This window comes from Scyliorhinus canicula, chromosome 23, assembly GCF_902713615.1.
Source record: "Scyliorhinus canicula chromosome 23, sScyCan1.1, whole genome shotgun sequence".
NCBI lineage: Eukaryota > Metazoa > Chordata > Chondrichthyes > Carcharhiniformes > Scyliorhinidae > Scyliorhinus > Scyliorhinus canicula.
The window spans coordinates 24,344,088-24,356,748 of record NC_052168.1 but is presented as its reverse complement, the minus strand read 5'-3'; the positions used below and the strand labels follow the sequence as shown (position 1 = coordinate 24,356,748).

The 12,661-nt window shown below is 49.0% G+C and overlaps 1 protein-coding gene across 11 annotated transcripts in view; it reads right to left on the bottom strand.

Moving 5' to 3' along the window:
• LOC119956323 (meiosis inhibitor protein 1) overlaps positions 1–12,661 on the bottom strand; it is a 536,433-nt gene that overhangs the window by 458,387 nt on the left and 65,385 nt on the right. The window lies entirely within an intron of this gene.

Below are 12,661 nucleotides of genomic sequence, written 5' to 3'. Positions count from 1 at the left end.
CCTGCCTTTCTCCAACGAGGAGGTAAAAGCGGTCACCAGGGACTGCCCGATCTGTGCGGAGTGCAAACCGCACTTCTATAGACCAGACAGGGCTCACCTGGACATGACCTCCCACACAGTCACGAGGGCCCTGCATAGCATCTTCACCCTGTTTGGTTTCCCCAACTACGTACACAGCGACCGGGGTTCGTCCTTCATGAGCGACGAGCTGCGTCAGTACCTGCTCGACAAGGGCATTGCCTCGAGCAGGACTACCAGCTACAACCCAGTGGCCTGCAGAGGGGGGGGCTGACGGTGCATTGGCCCCGGGCATCCAATGGATGGGGGCATCCAATCAGAGAAGGAAAAAAAAAAAAAAAAAATTTTTTTTTTTTTTTTTTAAATTTTTTTTAAAATTTAGATTACCCAATTATTTTTTTCAATTAAGGGGCAATTTAGCGTGGCCAATCCACCTACTCTGCACATTTTTTGGGTTGTGGGGGCGAAACCAACGCAGACACGGGGAGAATGTGCAAACTCCACACGGACATTGACCCAGAGCCGGGATCGAACCTGGGACCTCAGTTCCGTGAGGCAGTTGTGCTAACCACTAGGCCACCGTGCTGCCCCAGAGAAGGAAATAAGATAGTAATTTTAAAATTTCAGCGGTGATAAATCAATTTTTGGAGGCTCACCACACTGCAGAGGCAGTTGTTAGCCCTTTATTCCTTTAACATGGTGTACCCTTTCTGTCTAGAGAAAATGGTCCTTCTCCCCATCCTCCCCACGCGCATGCGCATGATGTACGTGGTCCAACGATCAAAAGCAACAAGCAGACGTGGCTGTTCATTCCTGCGTTTCCTCGAGTCATAACTCGTCTTTTCTTCAGCTTTTTGTGCATCTAGATTAGTTCTTTTACCTACTCAGGTCAGTGAATAGCTCTAGAACAGGTGCAACTACGGTTTTTATAGGTTTTTTGGCGATATTTAATGAAATATTTACGTGGGATGTAGTAAGAGTGAAGCCTGGATGATCAGAGGACTGCTATGGCATTTAATCTCGGAATAGGAGCCATTTATTCCTTAACATGCTAATATTCGAATACAGATGCCACTAATTTGCAAGTCTATGATATAAATTGCACAAAATTATCAGTGGAGAATCAGTGTGAAATAATTTGATACGAAGGAACAAAGAAATGAAATATGGTTTATCCGTCTGCAACTGACCGATTGTTTACCATTTTCTTCCCATTTTCTCATGCGTCTTACGGTTTTTGAGATAGAAAATGAAATGTTACGAGTATTTCGTGTACAACCGAGTGGAGCACAGAACAGGAAAAAAAAGAGGGCCAGAGTCGAAGAAGAGTCCCATCAAAGAGGGGCATTAGATGCATGGATAAAAAGAAGTAAAGAAGAAGTAGGAGGAGCTGGAGAAGTAAAAGATGATGTGGGTGCAGAGAAGGATTTTTCTGATACGGATTCAGCTCGGTCAGAACATAATACTCTCTCTCCTCAGTCTCGTTGTCAGGATGATGATCCATGTGATGAAAATAAAGAAGATATTTGCATATTTTGCAAAGAAGCGATTTTGGCTGTTTGAAGAAACCGATTCCAGATCATTTGAAGATGACAATATTACAACATGGCCCTGAAAGATATCAGAATAAAAGTGGTCCATTTGCTGAGAAGGATGGGAGATCATTTTCCAAACAGTGGTTTGATAAAGTTTCCACAAACAGAGAAATTGTGGAGAGAAAATGGTTGTTATACTCTCCATATCGGAAAGCATGCTACTGTTTTGTTTGCTTTTTGTTTTCAAAGGAGCATTTGTCGTCTGTGTCAAACTTTGGAAAGGAAGACGGTTTCTCCACTTGGAGAAAATTAAATCCAACAATACCTGACCATGAGAAAAGCCCTTCTCATAGAGCTCACATGAGGGAATACCTGAACCTCGTAGTTCGACTCCATCATTCAACTACGATAGATGCTGAACTTCAACAGCAAATGTCTGCTGAAAAGAAAAGATGGAAAGCTATAACTGAACGGATTGTCGAGGTTATATCCTTTCTGGCAAAACAGAATCTGGCCTATCGTGGACATCGAGGAGAAGGAATATCTGGGTTATCAGAGCCAGGGGAGACAGTCGGTGAAAATACAGGAAACTTTCTAGCAACAATCAAACTTTTGGCCAAATATGATGACATCTTAGCAAAACACTTGCAGAGAGGGAAAGAGAAACCAACAAGTGTCACCTACTTGTCCAACAGAATTCAAAACGAAATAATCAAACTGTCAAGAAAAATATAATTTCCGAAATTAAGGACGCAAAATATTTTAGCATAATGCTGGATTCAACTCCAGATATTGCCCATGAAGATCAGGTTTCTGAAATTCTGCGTTACGTTCATATTGATGAAAACAGAAAAGTAGAAATAAAGGAGACATTTCTGGGATTTTTTCAAGTCAACAAGAAAGATGCAGTCAGCCTGGTAAATAAAATTCAGGAAAAATTGGAAGAAGACAAAATTTCCATGAATGACTGTCGTGGTCAAGCATATGATAACGCAGCAGTTCTGGCTGGAGTGAGAGGAGGTGTTCAACAAAAAATTCTTGAAGTTAACCCAAAAGCTGTGTTTGTGAACTGCGAGAACCACAGCCTCAATTTGTCCTGTGTCCATGCAAGTGAGGTGCAACCTGTTGTTGTTACATTTTTTGGCATTCTAGAAAAACTCTACTTTTTTTTCTTCATCTACTTCTCGTTGGGAAGTGTTAAAATCATTTGTCACTCGGACTGTGAAAAGACAGTGTGACACAAGATGGAGTTCCAGCCATGATGCTGTGCAAGTAATCCACGAAGAGTGTGACAACATTATTGCAAGCCTTCAACACCTGCTGGAAGGAGAATTTTCAAGGGAAACTAAATCTGATGCAGGATCGCTACTGAACTCTATTCAACAGTTCCCGTTTATAGCTTTATTAAATTTTTGGTACTCAGTTTTATCATCAGTGGATAAAGTCTCAAAACGTTTGCAGGATCCGAAAATGGGGTTCCATGAAGCTTCTTGTGATTTGAGCGGACTTATTCATATCTTGAATTTGAAGAATGACGAAATTATCCACAATGCAATAGATTTAGCCAATGAATATTGTCAAAATTGGGGGATACCAATTGCACGAACAAGGAGAAGAAGAATAATGCCTGGAGAGTCAGCAAGAGATAGTGGACTGATGGCACAAGAAGAAATGAATAGAGTAATGGTTGAGATTGTGAACAGATTAAAAACTGAAATTGAAGACCGCAGTGTCCGTCTTCAAAGACTCAGTGACCGATTTTCTTTTCTTCTGAACTTGAATTCAGGAGTGATTGAAGATGAACAAGAAAGAGAGAAATTAAAAAAGGAATGTTCAGACTTTGCAAATTATTATGACAATGATGTGGTTGCAATTCAGTTATATGACAAAATTATTGATTTTGTGATGCTCCTTCGAGCTGGAGGGAATAGAGTTCCCCCTGATCCTAAAGATGCTCTGGAGTCTTTACTGCAGTATGGGAGGGATGTCTTTCCGACGCTGGGTGCTTCATACAGATTACTGCTTACAATCGCATTTTCAGTCGCAAGCTGTGAAAGGTCATTTTCAAAACTGAAATTAATAAAAACATATCTGAGGTCTTCTATGTCACAGGAGCGACTGACCTTTAATAAGCATTGAAAAAGAATTTCTCACAGCTGATGTAAAAAGTGAAGTAGTTCAGGTGTTTTGTGACAGGAGGTATCATTTGGGGAAAAGAATTTAATAAATTTGATTGATTTATATTAAAATCGAATAAAGCGTTTATTTCATGTTTCATCTGTGTTTATATATTCAAAATGTTTTCCTTTCTCATAATATTTCTCAGTATATTAGGCCTTATACTTGAGTCTTTGGGGCATACAATCAAGATTTGCCCCGGGCATCACCAGACCTCTGCACGCCACTGCTACAACCCCAGGGGGAACGGGCAGGTGAACAGGGAGAACGCGAGGGTCTAGAAGACCGTCCTACTGACCCTCCGGTCTAGAATGCTCCAAGCCTCCCAGTGGCAGGAAATCCTCCCAGACGCGCTCCACGCTATTAGGTCCCTCTTATGCACAGCGACCAATCAGACCCCTCACGAGAGGCTCTTCATTTTTTCCAGGGCACTACCACGGGGGTCTCACTCCCGGCATGGCTGAGGACACCGGGCCCGGTACTCCTGAGGAAACACATCAGGGCACACAAAACCGACCCCCTTGTTGAGAAGGTGCACCTGCTCCACTCCAACCCCCAGTACGCCTTCGTCGAGTTCCCTGACGGCCGTCAGGACACAGTATCCCCCCGGGATCTGGCACCCGCCGGATCCAGCGCCCCCCTACCCCCACAGAAGGACCCCTCACCCTACACCCCATGCTGCCGCCCCCTCGCGCTCCCGAGCCCACGAGCTCGCTCCACCAGTTCCGTGCACCCGCTGGGAGAGCCAGCGGGTGCCAGGCCTCGCAGGGAGACGGTATCCTGCCTGCCGTCGGGGTGCTTGACGTAGGCGTATTGAGGTTTGCGTGTAGCAGTTGGACCCTCTGTTTTATGGCTCCTCACGTGTCTCCGGAGTAGGACTGGTCCCGGATTTGTCAGCCAACGTGGAAGCAAGACCCCAGAGGTGGACTTCCTGGGGAAGACAAACAAACGATTGTGGGGGGTCTCGTTCGTGGCCGTACAGAGGAGCGACCTAATGGAATGTAGGGCATCGGGTAGGACCTCCTGCCAGCGGGCAACTGGGAGACTCCTTGACCGTAGGGCTAGAAGTACAGCCTTCCAAACTGTCACGTTCTCCCTCTCCACCTGCCCGTTTCCCCGCGGGTCGTTCTGCTCGAGGCGATGCCCTTGCTGAGCAGATATCGACGCAGCTCATCGCTCATGAACGATGTACCCCGGTCGCTGTGGATGTAAGCGGGGAAACCAAACAGTGTGAAGATGCTGTGCAGGGCCTTGAACACGGAGGCTGAGGTCATATCGGGGCAGGGGACAGCAAAAGGGAAGCGGGAGAACTCATCGATAACGTTGAGGAAGTAGATGTTGCGGTTGGTGGACGGGAGGGGCCCTTTGAAGTCCACACTTAGTCGCTCAAAGGGCCCAGAGGACTTTATCAGGCGAGCCCTGTCTGGTCGATAGAAGTGCGGTTTGCACTCCGCACAGATCTGGCATGCCTTAGTCATGGCCTTGACCTCCTCTGTGCAGTAAGGTAGGTTGCAGGACTTGATGAAATGGGCAAGCCGGGTGACCCCCGGGTGGCAGAGGTCATCGTGGATGGCTCTCAGGCGGTCTTTTTGCGCGTTGGCGCACGGGCCGTGGGACAGGGCATCCGGGGTCTTGTTGAGCTTCCCCGGGCGATATTTAATATCGCACGTATAGGTGGAGAACTCTATCCTCCACCTCAGAATATTGTCATTCTTTATTTTGCCCCGTTGTGCGTTATCGAACATAAAGGCAACCGACCGTTGGTCGGTGACGAGGGTGAACCTCCTACCGGCTAGGTAGTGCCTCCAGTGCCGCACGGCCTCCACTATGGCTTGTGCCTCCTTCTCGACTGCAGAGTGCCGGATATCCGAGGCGTTGAGGGTTCTGGAGAAGAACGCTACTGGTCTGCCCGCCTGGTTGAGGGTAGTAGCCAGGGCGACGTCTGATGCGTCGCTTTCTACCTGGAAGGGAATGGCTTCGTCCACCGCGTGCATGGTGGCCTTGATGATGTCAGCCTTGATACGGCTGAAAGCCGACTGGGCCTCAGCCATCAGGGGAAAAACCGTGGTCTTAATGAGTGGTCGGGCTTTGTCCGCATATCTGGGGACCCACTGGGCGTAATAGGAGAAAAGCCCCAAGCACCGTTTGAGTGCCTTGAGGCTACCGGGGAGGGGGAGCTCCTTAAGGGGACGCATGCGGTCGGGGTCTGGACCGAGGACCCCGTTTTCCACGACATAGCCGAGGATGGCTAGCCGGGTTGTGTGGAACACGCATTTCTCTTTGTTATATGTGAGGTTGAGGGCCTGGGCAGTCTGGAGGAACTTCCTCAGGTTTGCGTCGTTTTTCTGCTGGCCATGGCCGCAGATGGTGACGTTGTCAAGTACGGGAAGGTAGCCCGTAAGCCATACTGGACCACCATTTGCTCCAACACCCTCTGGAAAACGGAGACTCCGTTTGTGACACCAAACGGGACCCTGAGGAAGTGAAACAGCCGACCGGCTGCTTCGAAAGCTGTGTAGGGGCGGTCCTCTGAGCGGATAGGGAGAATACCCGATACTGGGCGATTTGAGTCACCATTTCCGCTATGCGGGGAAGTGGATACGCATCGAGTTGCGTAAAGCGGTTGCTTTTCCCCGGAGCGGACTACCAATACTTGTGCCCTCCAAGGGCTGTTGCTGGCCTCTATAACCCCCTCTTTTAGTAGCCGCTGAACCGCTGACTTGATAAAAGTCATGTCTTGGGTACTGTACCGCCGACTCCTGGTGGCGACGGGCTTACAGTAGGGAGTGAGGTTCGCGAAGAGGTGGGGTGGCGCCACTTTGAGTGTCGCCAGGCTGCACACCGTGAGTGGAGGCAGGGGTCCGCCGAACGTCAGTGTCAGGCTCCGGTGGCTGCACTGAAAGTCCAGACCTCCCAGACAGAGGTGAGGGAGGATGTAGAGTTTAAAACGGGTGTATTCAGTGCCTTGAATTGCGAGGTCAGCGACACAATACCCTGTGATTTGAACCGAATGGGACCCTGAGGCGAGGGCGATAGTTTGGGAGGCGGGGTGGGTGAGCAGAGAGCAGCGCCTTACTGTGTCTGGATGAATAAAGCTCTCCGTGCTCCCGGAGTCGAATAGGCAGGGAGTGTCGTGGCCGTTTATTTGTACCCGCATCATTGAGTTTCGCAGGTGCTTTGGCCGCGATTGATCGAGCGAGATCGCTCCTAGTTGCGGGTAGTCAGAGTTCTCGGTTAAGTCGGACTCACAAAATGTCCGCCTGTAGTCACAAAATGGCCGCCGCCATCGGTCGTACGTGTCGGGGTTTCAACATGGCCGCCGCCAAGATGGCCGCTCCGATGACTCGGACGAGGTCAATGACGCGTCGGAAGTGGGTGTGCCCGGCGGCCGCGTTGCGGGGCCTGTGAGGCCGGGAGCTTGATTTCTGGGCCTGGTGTGGCCTTTGGGCCCAGCCAGGCAGACTTTAGCGAAGTGCCCTTTCTTCCCGCAGTCGTTGCAGATCGCGGAGCGGGCCGGGCAACGTTGACGTGGGTGCTAGCCTTGCCCACCGAAATAGCATGGGGAACCCCCGGAGTGAGCGGATCGCCGCGCGGTGCAGGCCTGTAGCGTGGCCGAGTCTGGAGGGGATCGAGAGGGGTTTGCAAGGTCAACGGAGTACGTACGGAGGTTACGGTGGGCCGTTTCTAGAGAAGAGGCGAGCGTTACCGTGCCTTGGAGATCCTTTGCCCCGTCTTCTAGGAGCCGCTGCCGGATGTACGAGGACCTGATACCGGACACAAAAGCATCGCGAATATGCAAGTTCATGTGGGCTTCTGCCATCACTGCTTTATGGTTGCAGTTCCTCGCGAGCGCAGCGAGTCTCTCCACGTATTCGTCCAGAGTTTCCACGGAGCGCTGGCTGCAGGTTGAGAGCAAATGTCTAGCGTGTACCTCGTTAATCGGCTTTACGAAGCGTTTTGGAGCTGCTGATCAGCTGTTCTGGGGAAATTTGCATACGTGCAGTGCGGTCAGCCTAAGTTGAAGGTGAATCTGCGAAGGGGACCCGAGGAGTTTGAGTGAAGGCAATCATCCAGCAGAGGGCAGCAGAGCAGAGCTGCTGATCAGCTGTTCTGGGGAAATTTGCATACGTGCAGTGCGGTCAGCCTAAGTTGAAGGTGGTTTGTGGAGAGGCTGTTGGCAAGTGACAGTTAAACCCGAAACAATTCGTGAGTGTTTCCCACCCTACCTCCTCCTCTAACCAACCCCCCCACCCCACGGTGGTTGGGAAGCGGGAGCAGGGGCCTGTCGTGAAGGTGAGTGAGTTCCTTTAAATTTGCTTACCTTTGAGCGGGAGCAGGGTTTGAGGTAATATCAGGTAAGCTCTTCCTTTCTTTTTCTTTTTCTTGTTATTTTTTAAATCTAGAGGTGATGTCAGGGAAGGCAGTACAATGCTCCTCCTGCAGAATGTTTGAGGTGAGGGACGCCGTCAGTGTCCCTGCTGATTTCATCTGTGGGAAGTGCACCCAGCTCCAGCTCCTCAAAAACCGTGTTAGGGACCTGGAGCTTGAGCTGGATGAACTTCGGATCATTCGGGAGGCAGAGGGGGTCATAGATAGGAGCTTCAGGGAAATAGTTACACCAAAGACTGGAGATAGATGGGTAACTGTAAGAGGGACTGGGAAGAAGCAGTCAGTGCAGGGACCCCCTGCGGTCGTTCCCCTGAGTAACAAGTATACCGTTTTGGATACTTGTGGGGGGGACGACTTACCAGGGGTAAGCCATGGGGTACGGGCCTCTGGCACGGAGTCTGTCCCTGTTGCTCAGAAGGGAAGGGGGGAAAGGAGTAGAACATTAGTAATTGGGGACTCAATAGTCAGGGGCACAGATAGGAGATTTTGTGGGAGCGAGAGAGACTCACGTTTGGTATGTTGCCTCCCAGGTGCAAGGGTACGTGATGTCTCGGATCGTGTTTTCCGGGTCCTTAAGGGGGAGGGGGAGCAGCCCCAAGTCGTAGTCCACATTGGCACTAACGACATAGGTAGGAAAGGGGACAAGGATGTCAGGCAGGCCTTTAGGGAGCTAGGATGGAAGTTCAGAGCGAGAACAAACAGAGTTGTTATCTCTGGGTTGTTGCCCGTGCCACGTGATAGTGAGATGAGGAATAGGGAGAGAGAGCAATTAAACACGTGGCTACAGGAATGGTGCAGGCGGGAGGGATTCAGATTTCTGGATAACTGGGGCTCTTTCTGGGGAAGGTGGGACCTCTATAGACAGGATGGTCTACATCTGAACCTGAGGGGCACCAATATCCTGGGGGGGAGATTTGTTAGTGCTCTTTGGGGGGGTTTAAACTAATTCAGCAGGGGCATGGGAACCTGGATTGTAGTTTTAGGGTACGGGAGATTGAGAGTATAGAGGTCAGGAGCACAGATTTGACTTCGCAGGAGGGTGCCAGTGTTCAGGTAGGTGGTTTGAAGTGTGTCTACTTCAATGCCAGGAGTATACGAAATAAGGTAGGGGAACTGGCAGCATGGGTTGGTACCTGGGACTTCGATGTTGTGGCCATTTCAGAGACATGGATAGAGCAGGGACAGGAATGGTTGTTGCAGGTTCCGGGGTTTAGGTGTTTTAGTAAGTTCAGAGAAGGGGGCAAAAGAGGGGGAGGTGTGGCGCTGCTAGTCAAGGACAGTATTACGGTGGCGGAAAGGATGCTAGATGGGGACTCTTCTTCTGAGGTAGTATGGGCTGAGGTTAGAAACAGGAAAGGAGAGGTCACCCTGTTGGGAGTTTTCTATAGGCCACCTAATAGTTCTAGGGATGTAGAGGAAAGGATGGCGAAGATGATTCTGGAAAAGAGCGAAAGTAACAGGGTAGTTGTTATGGGAGACTTTAACTTTCCAAATATTGACTGGAAAAGATATAGTTCGAGTACATTAGATGGGTCATTCTTTGTACAATGTGTGCAGGAGGGTTTCCTGACACAATATGTTGACAGGCCAACAAGAGGCGAGGCCACATTGGATTTGGTTTTGGGTAATGAACCAGGCCAGGTGTTAGATCTGGAGGTAGGTGAGCACTTTGGAAACAGTGACCACAATTCGGTGACCTTTACGTTAGTGATGGAAAGGGATAAGTATACCCCGCAGGGCAAGAGTTATAGCTGGGGGAAGGGCAATTATGATGCCATTAGACATGACTTAGGATGTGTTGGTTGGAGAAGTAGGCTGCAAGGGTTGGGCACACTGGATATGTGGAGCTTGTTCAAGGAACAGCTACTGCATGTTCTTGATAAGTACGTACCAGTCAGGCAGGGAGGAAGGGGTCAAGCGAGGGAACCGTGGTTTACCAAAGAAGTGGAATCTCTTGTTAAGAGGAAGAAGGAGGCCTATGTGAAGATGAGGCGTGAAGTTTCAGTTGGGGCGCTTGATATTTACAAGGAAGCGAGGAAGGATCTAAAGAGAGAGCTGAGACGAGCAAGGAGGGGACATGAGAAGTCTTTGGCAGGTAGGATCAAGGAAAACCCAAAAGCTTTTTATAGGTATGTCAGGAATAAAAGAATGACTAGGGTAAGAGTGGGGCCAGTCAAGGACAGTGGTGGGAAGTTGTGTGTGGAGGCTGAGGAGATAAGCGAGATACTAAATGAATACTTTTCGTCAGTATTCACTCAAGAAAAAGATAATATTGTGGAGGAGAATGCTGAGACCCAGGCTATTAGAATAGATGGCATTGAGGTGCGTAGGGAAGAAGTGTTGGCAATTCTGGACAAGGTGAAAATAGATAAGTCCCCGGGGCCGGATGGGATTTATCCTAGGATTCTCTGGGAAGCCAGGGAAGAGATTGCTGAGCCTTTGGCTTTGATTTTTAGGTCATCATTGGCTACAGGAATAGTGCCAGAGGACTGGAGGATAGCAAATGTGGTCCCTTTGTTCAAGAAGGGGAGTAGAGATAACCCCGGTAACTATAGGCCGGTGAGCCTAACGTCTGTGGTGGGTAAAGTATTGGAGAGGATTATAAAAGATACGATTTATAATCATCTAGATAGGAATAATATGATTAGGGACAGTCAGCATGGTTTTGTGAAGGGTAGGTCGTGCCTCACAAACCTTATCGAGTTCTTTGAGAAGGTGACTGAACAGGTAGACGAGGGTAGAGCAGTTGATGTGGTGTATATGGATTTCAGTAAAGCGTTTGATAAGGTTCCCCACGGTCGGCTATTGCAGAAAATACGGAGGCTGGGGATTGAGGGTGATTTAGAGATGTGGATCAGAAATTGGCTAGTTGAAAGAAGACAGAGAGTGGTAGTTGATGGGAAATGTTCAGAATGGAGTTCAGTTACGAGTGGCGTACCACAAGGATCTGTTCTGGGGCCGTTGCTGTTTGTCATTTTTATAAATGACCTAGAGGAGGGCGCAGAAGGATGGGTGAGTAAATTTGCAGACGACACTAAAGTCGGTGGAGTTGTAGACAGTGCGGAAGGATGTTGCAGGTTACAGAGGGACATAGATAAGCTGCAGAGCTGGGCTGAGAGGTGGCAAATGGAGTTTAATGTGGAGAAGTGTGAGGTGATTCACTTTGGAAAGAATAACAGAAATGCGGAATATTTGGCTAATGGTAAAATTCTTGGTAGTGTGGATGAGCAGAGGGATCTCGGTGTCCATGTACATAGATCCCTGAAAGTTGCCACCCAGGTTGATAGGGTTGTGAAGAAGGCCTATGGTGTGTTGGCCTTTATTGGTAGAGGGATTGAGTTCCGGAGCCATGAGGTCATGTTGCAGTTGTACAAAACTCTAGTACGGCCGCATTTGGAGTATTGCGTACAGTTCTGGTCGCCTCATTATAGGAAGGACGTGGAAGCTTTGGAACGGGTGCAGAGGAGATTTACCAGGATGTTGCCTGGTATGGAGGGAAAATCTTATGAGGAAAGGCTGATGGACTTGAGGTTGTTTTCGTTAGAGAGAAGAAGGTTAAGAGGTGACTTAATAGAGGCATACAAAATGATCAGAGGGTTAGATAGGGTGGACAGCGAGAGCCTTCTCCCGCGGATGGAGGTGGCTAGCACGAGGGGACATAGCCTTAAATTGAGGGGTAATAGATATAGGACAGAGGTCAGAGGTGGGTTTTTTACGCAAAGAGTGGTGAGGCCGTGGAATGCCCTACCTGCAACAGTAGTGAACATGCCAACATTGAGGGCATTTAAAAATTTATTGGATAAGCATATGGATGATAAGGGCATAGTGTAGGTTAGATGGCCTTTAGATTTTTTCCATGTCGGTGCAACATCGAGGGCCGAAGGGCCTGTACTGCGCTGTATCGTTCTATGTTCTATGTTCTATGTTCTATGTTTCTTCAGTATCTCGACTGCAGTTTCGTAGGTCGTAGCATTCTCGATCACGGAGAAAAGTCGGTGGCCAACCCGGGCATGTAGTAATCTCAGCTTGCGAGCGCAGTCGACATCAGTCGCTGAGGAGTCAAGATAATCCTCAAAGCACCGGAGCCAATATTTAAACATTTCCAGGGCTTCCGGCGACCGAGCGTCCAGGTTGAGTTTCTCCGGCTTTAGAGCGCTGTCCATCTTGATGTGTCTGATGATTAAATTGAGATACCCTCAATAACGACACAGGAGAGAAGATCGGTAATTCAAAGGCTTTAATCATCAGAGAACTGAACAGCTGCCGAGAAGTGTGCTCACCACATGCTGCCGAGTGAGCCTCATCTTATATACCGTTTCCTGGGGGCGGAGCCAGAGGCAGAGTCCCCCAGGGTTCCAAGCCCGGTCTTAATGGGCCAATGTATTAAAGGCAAGGTACAGCTACAGCAGTTACTAATACCATTCATCACACCTACCTCACTTACAGTCACACCGCCCCCGTCCCTGATCACTATCCAAATCAGAAGATGGGGGACGCAATCTAACCAAATTGCAACAGAGTCCCGTGGCAAGCGTGTTTCG